The sequence below is a fragment of the Salvelinus sp. IW2-2015 genome, unplaced genomic scaffold, assembly GCF_002910315.2.
Source record: "Salvelinus sp. IW2-2015 unplaced genomic scaffold, ASM291031v2 Un_scaffold1303, whole genome shotgun sequence".
Taxonomy (NCBI): Eukaryota; Metazoa; Chordata; class Actinopteri; order Salmoniformes; family Salmonidae; genus Salvelinus; species Salvelinus sp. IW2-2015.
Genome location: NW_019942827.1, coordinates 1913 through 15043, shown reverse-complemented (window position 1 = coordinate 15043; position 13131 = coordinate 1913). Strand labels below are relative to the sequence as shown.

General features: G+C 43.6%; 1 pseudogene; it reads right to left on the bottom strand.

Moving 5' to 3' along the window:
* LOC112070357 (unconventional myosin-Va-like) overlaps positions 1-11625 on the bottom strand; it is a 32708-nt pseudogene extending 21083 nt beyond the window's left edge.
* Between the last annotated feature and the right edge of the window lie 1506 nt (positions 11626-13131).

Genomic DNA, 13131 nt, shown 5'->3' with positions numbered 1-13131 from the left:
CTCCACCCACAGGGATTTGTGTAGATGGGTGAGAAGAAAAATAATAATAATAATTGAATTCAGGTTGGTAACACAACAAAGATGTGGAGTAAGTCCAAGGCGGTATGACATACTTTCTGAAGGCACTGTATGGTGGAGTAGACTTAAGCAGTCAACCTCCCCCTTCGTCTTGGTAGTGTTCCACAGGGATCCTTCTGGACCTCCATCATTATATTATTTGCCTTGTGTGTGTGTGTTTATTTCGTTTACTTGCACTCCTCATCCAGCAGTCCAGGACCCCCCATCTTGGCCTCGATTAGGTTGATACAGGGAGGTTTCATGAAGATCTATCAGAGAGTCCAGGAATCTCCTCCGTTCAGTGTACTCCTCCTGTCCAGCGTTGGAACACATGCTTGCACGTGAGAGAACACAGCTGACCTCTGGACCGACGGTTCAAAACAGACAAGAATGACCAAGCAGAGAAAACACGCTGACATGTTAAAAGCCTCAAATCCCAACAAATCAAGAACCCGAACCCCTATACCCTAGGTACTTGAGGAGATTTGAGAGGTTTATGCCAATATGGCAACCTGGCCCATAACCACAGGGCAAAGATGAAGCTTTCCAACCATATTGCTTAAACATATCCAGATCCTCTCAGACTCTAGGAGTTTTGATCTTGGATTCATGTGCTCTCATACAAGATAATCTGAACAAAATTCGCTTCAATCAGAGAGGAGAGAGAGGTAGAGAGAGAGAGACGGGGGAGAGAGAGAGACGGTTAGAAGACAGGCAGAGAGAGAGAGAGACGGTAGAGAAGAGAGACAGGTAGAGAGAGAGAACAGGTTAGAGAGAGAGAAGAGGCTAGGTACTTTAGAAACTTATTAAATAGAGAAGAGAAGAGATAGAGAGAGCCGAGACAGGTAGAGAGAGAGAGAGAGGTGATAGTAGAGAGAGAGACAGGTAGCAGAGAGAGGAGAAAGGTAGAGAGAGAGAGGACAGGTTAGAGAGAGAGAGAGAGTAGAGAGAGAGAGGACAGTTAGAGAGAGAGGAGGCTAGAGAAGACAGGTAGAGAGAGAGAGTCGAGACGAGACAAGGTAGAGAGAGAGAGGTTAGAGAGGAGTAGGTAAGAGAGAGACAGTAGAGAGAGAGAGAGATAGAGAGAGACAGGTAGAGAGAGAAAGAGGTTCAGAGAGAGTACAGGTAGAGAGAGAGACGAGAGCGTACGAGAGAGAGAGGCAGATATAGAGAGAGAGAGAGAATAATAATAAGAGAGAGAGAGAGTATAGAGAGAACAGGTAGAGAGAGAGAGAGACAGGGTAAGAGAGAGAGAGAGAGAGAGAAGACAGGGATAGAAAGAGAGAGAAGAGAGAAGAGACAGAGCAGAGAGAGAGAGAGACAGACAGGTTTCAGGAGAGAGCACGAGAGAGGAGAGACAGGTATATATTATAGAGAGAGAGAGAGAGAGACCAGGTATATAGAGAGCAGAGAGAGACAGGATAGACGAGAGAGAGGGTAGAGAGAGACCGGGTAAGAGAGAGAGAGACGAGACAGGATAGATGGAGAGAGAACAGCGCTAGAGAGAGAAGAGAGAGAGATGACAGAAGAGAGAGAGAGAGGCAGAGAGACACGGTAGAGACAGAAGAGAGTATAGAGAGACAGGTAGAGAGAGAGAGAGAGAGACAGAGACAGAGACAGAGACAGAGACAGAGACAGAGACAGGTAGAGAGAGAGAGAGACACCTACCATGTTAAACTGCTGTTGAAGCTTCTCGTTGGCATAGTTGATACAGAACTGCTCAAAGCTGTTGATGTGAAACGTTTCAAACCTGGGGGGGGGAAACAGGAAATGAAACATGACTAAGGTCAAGAGACCATTTATACACTGAGCGGACAAAAACATTAAGAACACCTGCTCTTTCCATGACAGAATTGAGGCTGTTCTGAGGTCACATGGGCGGGGGTGCAACTCAATATTAGGAAGGTGTTCTTAATGTTTTGTACACTCAGTGTATATTCACGATGTAAACACCAGAACACATCACTGACCCCCACCACCACCACACACCCACCCATAGATGTCGAGAACCCCAATGAAGGAACGCTGTTTGACAGCAGAGCGCAGAGTCTCATTGATGTGGTCTACGATCCAGCTGAAGAGTTTAGCGTAGATGTGTTTGGCCAGCGCGTCCCGTGCGTTGACCGCATGCACTTTGGAGAGGGGCTTAACGTAGGTCTCCGTGGCAGTCTTCAATTTCCTGTGGCACAGCCAATGAGACATGTCCTGGTAGGCCACGCCCATCAGCTCACAGAACACCGTCAGGTGACTATTGTCAGGCTGCAAGGACACAACAATATATAATAACATAAATGATAACATAATACCCCCAAACAGAACATGAACATCAGTTTAGGACAAAGGGCTGGTTTACTGGACACAGATTAAGCTTAGTCCTGGACTAAGTACCGGTTTCCATGGAGATTCAGTGGACCAAAAAAGAAAAATGAATATGATTTTCCATTGAGTGTGTTTCTTTAGTTCAGGACTAGGCTTTAAAAAAAAAATCAGTGTCTGGGAAACCATCCCTAACATAAAAGGGCCAGCATTCCATGCAAAACCAACATAGAATTGGCAGCATTGTTGTACTTTCAACAGCCCCTTAGGCTAACACTCTGTGATGCCTAGTACGGCATAGCTCTACACTGACAAGGGAAATGTGCAGGACAGTCCTGTGAGAATAGAAACGTGTTAATAATAGCTTCTTAAAGAGCTCCCTATTTCAATGCCTATACAGGACCCATAGGGCTAGATTAATGTAATGCTTTATATAGGGGAAAGGGGTGCCATTTTTGGGACATAGAGTCTGTTTTGAACTCACCAGGATGTTACTGCTGTCTGCCGATCTCTCTTCCACCTCCACGTTGCCAAGGTGAAGCAGAGCGGCCAGGATTTGGAAAAGGTCCATTTGGTACGTTTCATTGATTCCTGAAAAAAAATAAAAAAAGAGAGAGAAGCTTTTAGTGGCGTCTCTAGTGACGACAAACGGGTTTAGTGTGGCCCTCCACCAGGCTCAACCCTGCTTGGCTGTCTTCAGATGCAGACCAATAGTTACTGCTGGCAAACAAACATTTACAGGCCAACGTGTGCCGAATTAGACTTGAATATAGAGTAATACATAGCGAGACAAATGGAATTGCTGCATAAACTACAGTCAACAAATATGTTTCATGATCATTTTAATTCTATATAACCACAGTTGCTGGTACAATGCTTTGCTTGGGGGTATAATTTCGCTATTATACTAACTCACCTAACAGTGAGAAAGCCTTCCGGGTGCTGCACATCTCTTTGGCATCGTCTACTCCCTCTATGACAGGGCTACCTCCCTGGTTGGTACAGTGGAAATCATCAGCGTTACCTGCAGACAGGAAACCATACACAACAAACAACGGCCTCGTGTCAATCTACCTGCCATAGCTTTCCTATGAATCAAACCATTCAGACATGTTTATGGAGCCTGCAATGAGTTAGCATGATAGTCTGATCTGGGATCAGGTTTTTGCCTTGTTTTGGATGCATTTCATGATGGATATTCCATCGAACCACTCTGTGTGGAAACATGTTCCTTTCACACATAAGGGAATAGCTGCACACAATGGTTTGATGTTCTGTTGCCGTGACAGCAGCATTCCACGCTCTGGATGGAAGCATGACTTTCTGTTGCCGTGACAGCAGCATTCCACGCTCTGGATGGAAGCACGACTTCTGTGCCGTGACAGCAGCATTCCACGCTCTGGATGGGAAGCATGACTTTCTGTTGCCGTGACAGCAGCATTCCACGTCTCTGGATGGAAGCATGAACTTTCTGTTTTGCCGTGACAGCAGCATCTCCCACCTCTTGGATGGAAGCATGAGTGGTAAGATTATAGAGAACAAAAAAACAACTTTTGTTTACTCAGAGGAATACTCTTCTATATTCATGTATATCTTGACTGCCCAACCCTGTTCCTGGGGAGATACCCTCCTGTAGGTTTTAACTCCAACCCTGTTCCTGGAGAGATTCCCTCCTGTAGGTTTTAACTCCAACCCTGTTCCTGGAGAGCTACCCTCCAGTTAGTATCTTGTGTGACCACCATTTGCCTCATGCAGCGCAACACATCTCCTTCTCATAGAGTTGATCAGGCTGTTGATTGTGGCCTGTGGAATGTTGTCCCACTCCTCTTCAATGGCTGTGCGAAGTTGCTGGATATTGGCGGGAACTGGAACACGCTGTCGTACACAACATGCTCAATGGGTGACGTGTCTGGTGAGTATGCAGGCCATGGAAGAACTGGGACATTTTCAGCTTCCAGGAATTGTGTCCAGATCCTGGCGACATGGGGCCGTGCATTATCATGCTGAAACATGAGGTGATGGTGGTTGATGAATGGCATGACAACGGGCCTCAGGATCTCGTCACGGTATCTCTGTGCATTCACATTGCCATCGATAAAATGCAATTGTGTTCATTGTCCGTAGTTTATGCCTGCCCCATACCATAACCCCTCCGCCACCATGGGGCACTCTGTTCACAACGTTGACATCAGCAAACCACTCGCCCACATGACTCCATACATGTAGTCTGTGGTTGGGAGGCCAGTGGGACGTACAGCCAAATTCTCTAAAACAACGTTGGAGGCGGCTTATGGTAGAGAAATTAACATGAAATTCTCTGGCAACAGCTCTGGTGGACATTCCTGTAGTCAGCATGCCAATTGCACGCTCCCTCAACTTGAGACATCTGTGGCATTGTGTTGTGTGACAAAACTGCACATTTAGAGTGGCCTTAGATTTGTCCCAGCACAAGGTGCACCTGTGTAATGATCATGCCTTAATCAGCTTCTTTGATATGTCACACCTGTCAGGTGGATGGATTATTTAGCAAAGGAGAATGCTCACTAACAAAGGATGTTAACAAATTTGTGGATAAAATTGGAAGAGAATAAGATTTTTTGTGCGTATGGATCATTTCTGGGATCTTTATTTCCGCTCGTGAAACATGGACCAAACACGCGTGCTGCGTTATAATTTTTGTTTAGTGACAGAATCATACCTAACTGGAGAGTTTTGAACTCAGGAAGGTTGAGGAGGCACACAGTTGGTAGAAGATATGGTAGTTCCTTCTCTTCGGTAAGCCTGCAATGACAACAAGTGTATAATCAAATCGAGTTTTAAAAATAAAACAAGACTGCAGTGGCACACGGCCTCTTTCTCTTCAGAATGTGTTGTTAGAAAATCCTAAAGCCCATAATTCATTAGGAAGAAGGAACGAGGACATTCAGCTGTAGCAAAAAAAAAAAAAACGACTCCCCAGTCAACATACAGCGAAGAATTCCTTTTACAGATGACAAACTTACAAAACGAGGTCATTGTTGAGTGGTATGAAACAGTTTGCTACGGTTTGCCCCTAAAGAAACACCCTGAACTCAAGCCACAACCAAATACAGTCCATGTTATGGACCTCACCTGAAACACCACTCTAGATTCTCCAGCAAGTACGTTCTCATGTTGGCTCCGATGATGTGATAGTTTTTGTCGAATCCAACTCGATGTACTTCCCAAAGCGACTGCTGTTGTCGTTCTAGTCGTCTTTGCATTCCCGATGGCCTAAGGGAGGGGGGGGGGAAACAGAATGAACGAGCTCCGGGTATCATTTGGGTAGTTGGCTACAGACAAGTAGATCTGGGCCATGTTCAGCAGGGCAAAACGTTGTGGAAACAAACATGCCATTGACATGTAGTCAGCTCAATCTGAAAACTCCAACATTTTGCCTTTAACTTACAACAATGATTTCCCCTTCTAGGATCAATAAAGTTTACTGAATTGAAAGAAGACCTGTGGTTCTCTTACCTCCATGATGGGGCTAGAGGCCAGTACTCTCTCCTCCACATTAGCCTCGCTGGAGGACCCGCTGACTGTAGCGAAGTATCTCATGGCATACTTATGCAGAGACTGTTTTACCAGCCCCAGACTCCCCACTCACGATGATGGACTGGTTCCTCTGATCTCTAGAAGAAGAAGAAGAACAAGTTATTAGAAAAAGTGCAAAGTGCCCCCCCCCCCAGCCTTCCTTGAAGTTAATCACGATGTGGCATGATTGGACAGCGAAAGCCATGTGGTGGAGGCCTTAACGTCACCTGTCCAATCATGTCAAGAGAGGAAGGAAGCACAGGCCACGACATTCAGCTGAGTGATTGACAGACCTGGCCATCTGTTTGTAAGCCTCCTCTGCACAGCGAAGATGTGAGGTTCCATATCTCCCATGTCCTGTCACTGTAGGCGTTCTGATCTGATGTCATGGTGATAGATGGCGGATAGCTACTCATAGAGAGGGTTGATAGCACACCAACACGCTGCCTGAATGAATTCACATCAACGAATCGAGTGACATGATAATGAAAGCACACACACACACACACACCACACACACACACACACACACACACACACAACACACACACAACAGAATTTCAAAACATTTCAAATAGCCAGGTCTGATAGCAGTTAACAACAAATGTTTTCCAGATACAGAAATAATTCAGAACCAATATGACAACAATGATCTAATTTCCACATTAAATTCCCGATAAACTCTGCAGCTCCACCACAAGCGCATGTTTACAGCGGTTAGAACAAGCATGTTTACAGCAGTTAAAACAACATGTTTACAGCAGTTAGAACAGCATGTTTACAGCAGTTAAAACAAGCATGTTTACAGCGTTAAAACAAGCATGTTTACAGCGGTTAAAACAAGCATGTTTACAGCGTTTCAGCGTTAACGTTAAACAAGCATGTTTACAGCGGTTAGAACAAGCATGTTTACAGCGGTTAGAACAAGCATGTTTACAGCGGTTTAAAACAAGCATGTTTACAGCGGTTAGAACAAGCATGTTTACAGCGGTTAAAACAAGCATGTTTACAGCAGTAAACAAGCATGTTACAACGCAGTTTAAAACAAGCATGTTTACAGCAGTTAAAACAAGCATGTTACAGCAGTTAAAACAAGCATGTTTACAGCGTTAAAACAAGCATGTTTACACGGTTAAAACAAGCATGTTTTACAGCCGGTTAGAACAAGCATGTTGACAGCCAGGTTAAAACAGCATGTTTACAGCAGTTAAAACCAAGCATGTTTACAGCAGGTTAAAACAAGCATGTTTACAGCAGTTAAAACAAGCATGTTTACAGCAGTTGAACAAGCATGTTTACAGCGCTTAAAAACAGCATGTTTACAGCAGTTAAAACAAGCATGTTTACAGCAGTTAAAACAAGCATGTTTAACAGCAGTTAGAAAACCATAGCATGTTTTAAGCGGTTTAAAACAAGAGCATGTTTACAGCAGTTTAAAAACAAGCATGTTTACAGCGGTTTAGAAACAAGCATGTTTACAGCGGTTAAACAAGCATGTTTACAGCGATGTTTACAGCAGTTTAGAAACAAGCAATGTTTACAGGCAGTTAAAACAAGCATGTTTACAGCAGTTAAAACAAGCATGTTTACAGCGGTTAACATGCATGTTTTACAGCGGTTAAAACAAGCATTTTACACGGTTAGAACAAGCATGTTTACAGCAGTTAAAACAAGCATGTTTACAGCGGTTAGAACAAGCATGTTTAACAGCGGTTTAAAACAAGCATGTTTACAGCAGTTAAAACAAGCATGTTTACAGCGGTTTAAAACAAGCATTTTACAGCAGTTAAAACAAGCCATGTTTACAGCGGTTAGAACAAGCATGTTACAGCGGTTAAAACAAGCATGTTTACAGCGGTTAGAACAAGCATGTTTACAGCGGTTAGAACAAGCAGTTACAGGTTAAAACAGATGTTTACAGCGGTTAAACAAGCATGTTTACAGCGGTAAACAAGCATGTTTACAGCAGTTAAAAACAAGCATGTTTACAGCGGTTCAGGAACATGCATGTTTACAGCGGTTAAAACAAGCATGTTAACAGCGAGTTTAGAACAAGCATGTTAACAGCGTTTTTAGAAACAAGCATGTTTACAGCGGTTTAAAACAAGCATGTTTACAGCGGTTAAAACAAGCATGTTTACAGCGGTTAAAACAAGCATGTTTACAGCAGTTAAAACAAGCATGTTTACAGCGGTTAGAACATGTATATTTAAGGTAGAACATTTTGAACGTAGGTCAGAATGTCAGGACACAGACTTCTGAATATATGATCGACACTATCTATATTACCTCGAACGGAACTGGCAGTCCTGTGAACGGGACTCCAAAGTCTACAGTGAGTCACCAGAACAGAGTTAAAGCCTTTAGTTTTTACCCGCAAACACGTGTAGATGGACTTGGGAGTGTGAGTGTCTCTTTACCACAGTACGTGTAGATCATCTTGGACTCCACGAAGCGCACTTTGAGATTGTGTAGTACTGCTGGTTCGTGGAGGTAGCTGAGAGCTGTCAGGTCATTCTCCCCCACCAGGATATCAGGGTTCCTTAGCGGGGGTAAACTGTTGGTCTGGGGGTCGATCTTGTGTTCCACATTCTGGAAGAAAACACAGCAGCCAGATGAACACAACACCTCAAAAAATAACAATAACGTATATATACACTGCTCAAAAAAATAAAGGGAACACTAAAATAACACATCCTACAATCAGTGTTGCTTCCTAAGTGGACAGTTTGATTTCACAGAAGTGTGATTGACTTGGAGTTACATTGTGTTGTTTAAGTGTTCCCTTTATTTTTTTGAGCAATGTATATATATATATATATATATATATATATATATATTCACTGGACAAGCACTGGAAATTAGTGCAAGCTTATGTCGGATGGTGCAATGTATCTAATATGGGTTGTTTATTCAACGTTGGAATTGTAAACAGTATGCCTTCTAATTAATTAAAGATTCACTATGCAAAAAAAAGTGACATATTGTAGCATTAAATACTGAACTCCTTTATAGTGTAATTAGTCTGTCCTTCATGCATCCATTTCAATAGAGTGTTAAAATGGTGATTCTCTTCTGCCCTCTTCTTCCACTATTTCAAAAACGGTGCTTTTTACTCCCAAGAGTTTTCTGTTGCACAGCAGCTGACAGTTCAAGTTGAGGCATGTGATCCATGTACTTCAGGTATGGAAATAAGCCCAAGATGTTATCTGAGTGGTTGGGCAGAAGAGAATCACCATTTTAACCCTCTATTTAATGGACGCATGAAGGACAGACTAATTACACTATAAAGGAGTTCAGTATTTAATACTGCAATATGTCACTTTTTTTTGGGGGGGGGGGGGCGACCTGATGAAATTCACATAGAAATGTGGATTATAGATCTGTCATTCCCATTGAAAACAAGTCTAAGAAGGTAGATCTGTTCTATGTGCGTTATTTGTATGTTTCTCGTTAAGTTTTTTTTTTTTGGCGTCTTTTACGTTCGGTTTTATACTCCAGCTTCAAACAGCTGAAAATACAATAGTTTTGGTGATGGAAAATATATTTCACAGCGGTTTAGATGGTACAATGATTCTGTACACTATACTTGCTTGTTTTGTTACATAAACTGAAATTAGGCAAACTATTAGAATATTAGCAACCAGGAAATGGCGGAGTGATTTCTGCATAGTGAATCTTTAATTAATTAGAAGGCATACTGTATACAATTCCAACGTTGAATAAACAACCCATATTAGATAGATTGCACCATCCGACAAGCACCGTAGGTGTTGTGACCTCTTACGTTTCAGTCCCTGTATCTAGCTTGATCTAAACATCTAATGTTCAGGCTACTTATGAACATGTGTGTCCAAAACAGTAGCTGTAATGTGACGCCTTCACTTACTCAAGCCAAGGTGGTAGCTAACTTTAGCAACATCTTTTTTAGGCTGAAGTAAATGTATCAACTAGGTACATGAATAAAACAGGATAACAATTATTTACAATATGGATGATACTGTGGTGGGCAAGTCCTCAGAATGTAACAGCCATAGTCAAAACCCTGCCCCTGTTTTTATCCAAATGTTACTTCTTTCTATTCCAACGAGACCCATCTCTCCACCCCTCCACCCCTCCAGACCCAGAGACCCATCTCTCCACCCCTCCAGACCCAGAAACTCATCTCTCCACCCCTCCAGACTCATCTCTCCACCCCTCCAGACCCATCTCTCCACCCCTCCAGACCCAGAGACTCATCTCTCCACCCCTCCAGACCCATCCCTCCAGACTCATCTCTCTACCCCTCCAGACCCATCTCTCCACCCCTCTAGACCCAGCTCCTCTCTCACTGTGCCATCCTCCAGCTGTAGACACAGAGCCCTGTCTCCAGGAGTGTAGTCTTTGGTGAGCTCTGCTGGCTTCCATGCCTCCACAGCATCTGGGAGCCAGACCCGGGCATACTGAGGGACAGAGGGACACTGGTTAATGCACGGACATGTCAACAACATATAGCTACATCTATGACTAAAAAGTGACAGGTCCTAGATATGGCTAGGCAACATAGTGACATGTTTTAGTATGATCTAGTCTAATTGTACAGAGGGAGTAGAGGGACACAGGTGAATGCATAGAAATGTCAACATAACGAAAACGTTGCACTACTGCTATCCAGAATAGATTCAGACTCTATGCTTGTTTACAGCTACACTCGGGTCCGACAAGCTTGTGCAGAGCCGATTGTACCTCAATCCAGGGATGAGAAATGCATTTTACTCCTAATTGTCCTATTATCCCAACTCTTACGCGAGCTAGTTTTTTTAGCCAGTCGTTCAAACTTCTCGGTGTAAGAGTTTGGATAATGGGACAATTCAGAGTATAACTGATTTCTCCTTCCTGGATTGCGGTACATTTTCCCAGCCATATTTTGCGCCGGCTCTGCAGTGTCTTAATTTATACAGGAAGTTTGTCCGAACCGAGTGCAGCTGTAAGCAAGCAGACAGTCAGAATCTATTCTGGTAACACAACTGCATTCTAGTCTAATCTAAATGAGCAATGCCATTTTTTTTATTTATTTGTGACCATTCTCTTCGAAGATACAATCTAATATCACTATGGATTAGATGACAACTTTACTTAAATCAGTCAATACTCATCATTGACATTTCTCAACGAACAAAAACCATTGACGTGACTAATAACTTTATAATCTTGATGCAACTCACAAAGTAGTTGAGGACCGCTCAACTCCATTCTCTTAACTCGAGGCGATATACACGGAATAACTTAAACTTTCCACAGCTGTTTCATCACTCGTCACTGTCTGTGGCACAGTTATTGTTGACATGTTGCAAAAAGTCTATCGCAATGACCTGACGTTACATGAAGGCACACAAATTAACTGTGAGAACAAAACTGAGGCCAATGTTGATAAAATAGCGTAACTCCATTTAACTGTTATCTGTATCAGTAAATGATCCTATAGTCCTACGAATTTACATGCCACTGCCAGCTACCTACTAATCATATTAGCCTACCTTGGAGTATAGTTCAGAAGCTGCCATCACAGTCAATATGCTTTATATCCAATCTTCACTTTGGCCTCTGTCTCTTCATTTGCGACCCAGTGAATAAATATAACAATATAAAGGAAAAAGTAGCGGAGAGAGAGAAAGTAACGGCTACGTGCCGACAGGAATCTCCATACTTCTTCAAGTGTGAAGTCTCTGTGCATTATGGGTATATCTATTCCGCGCGTCCGGTGGCTGTTGCCTTGAAAGGTGAGTGACGCGTACCTCCTTGTGGCTGCTTGGCTTATTACATATTACATTATAACATTCAAACATACACGCATCATCAGCAACCACAGTTAATCAAGTCACTGAAACCCTTAACAAAGAGCTGCCGTCTGTTTTGGAATGGGTGGCCAGTAATAAACTGGTCCTGAACATCTCTAAAACTAAGAGCATTGTATTTGGTACAAATCATTCCTTAAGTTCTAGACCTCAGCTGAATCTGGTAATGAATGGTTTGGCTGTTGAACAAGTTGAGGAGACTAAATTACATTACCTTAGATTGTAAACTGTCATGGTCAAAACATATAGATTTAATGGTTGTAAAGATGGGGAGAGGTCTGTCCATAACAATGAGATGCTCTGCTTTTTTGACACCCCACTCCAAAAAGCAAGTCCTGTAGTCTCTAGTTTCATCTTATCTTGATTATTGTCCAGTCGTGTGGTCAAGTGATGCAAGGAAAGACCTAGTTAAGCTGCAGCTGGCCCAGAACAGAGCGGCACATCTTGCTCTTGTAATCAGAGGGCTGATATAAATACTATACATGTCAGTCTCTCTTGGCTAAGAGTTGAGGAGAGACTGACTGCATCACTTCTTATTTTTATAAGAAACATTAATGTGTTGTAAATTCCAAATCAAAGCAAATCAAATCTCCAACTTGTAGATACGGCCAGCCTGGTCTGACACATAGACACATAGGACTAGCTGAATCTCCAGACTGTGAAGATAATGTGTCTGGAGTATAATAAAACATGTTGAGACAAGAAGAGGAGGAGGGGTGAAGATATAGGCCAGTCTCTATCCAGAATGGCTCAGCAGGGCAGGGGTGTGTGGAAAGATATAGGGGCCGTCTCCTAATCCAGCAGATGGCCTATCAGGGGCAGGGGTAGGTGTGGTGGAGATAATATAGGCCAGTCCCTCTTATCATCAGAATGCACAATCAGCAGGGGCAGGGGTGTGTGGGAAAGATATAGGGCCAGTCCCTCATTCTCGGCAAGAATGGGGCTGCAGCAGGAGCAGGGGTGTGTGGGGAAGATATAGGCCAGTCTCTCTCGCAGAATGGGCGTTCAGCAGGGCAGGGGTGTGTGGTGAGAGATATAGGGCCAGTCCTCTGCTCCAGAACGGCTCAGCAGAGGGCAGAAAGGGTGGTGTGGTGGAGATATAGGGCCCAGTCTCTATGCGCAGAATGGGCTCCAACAGGCGCAGAGGTGTGTGCGTGGACGATATAGGGCCCGTCTCTTGCGACAGAATGGCTCAGCAGGGCAAGGGGTTGGTGTGGTGGAGGATATAGGCACGTCTCCTGATGCCAGAATGGGCTCAGCAGGGCCAGGGGTGTGTGGTTGAAGATAGGTAGGGCAGTCTCGTCCTCCAGAAAATGGCTCAGCGGAGGTGCACGAGGGTGTCGTGGGTTGGAGATATAGGCCAGCTAAC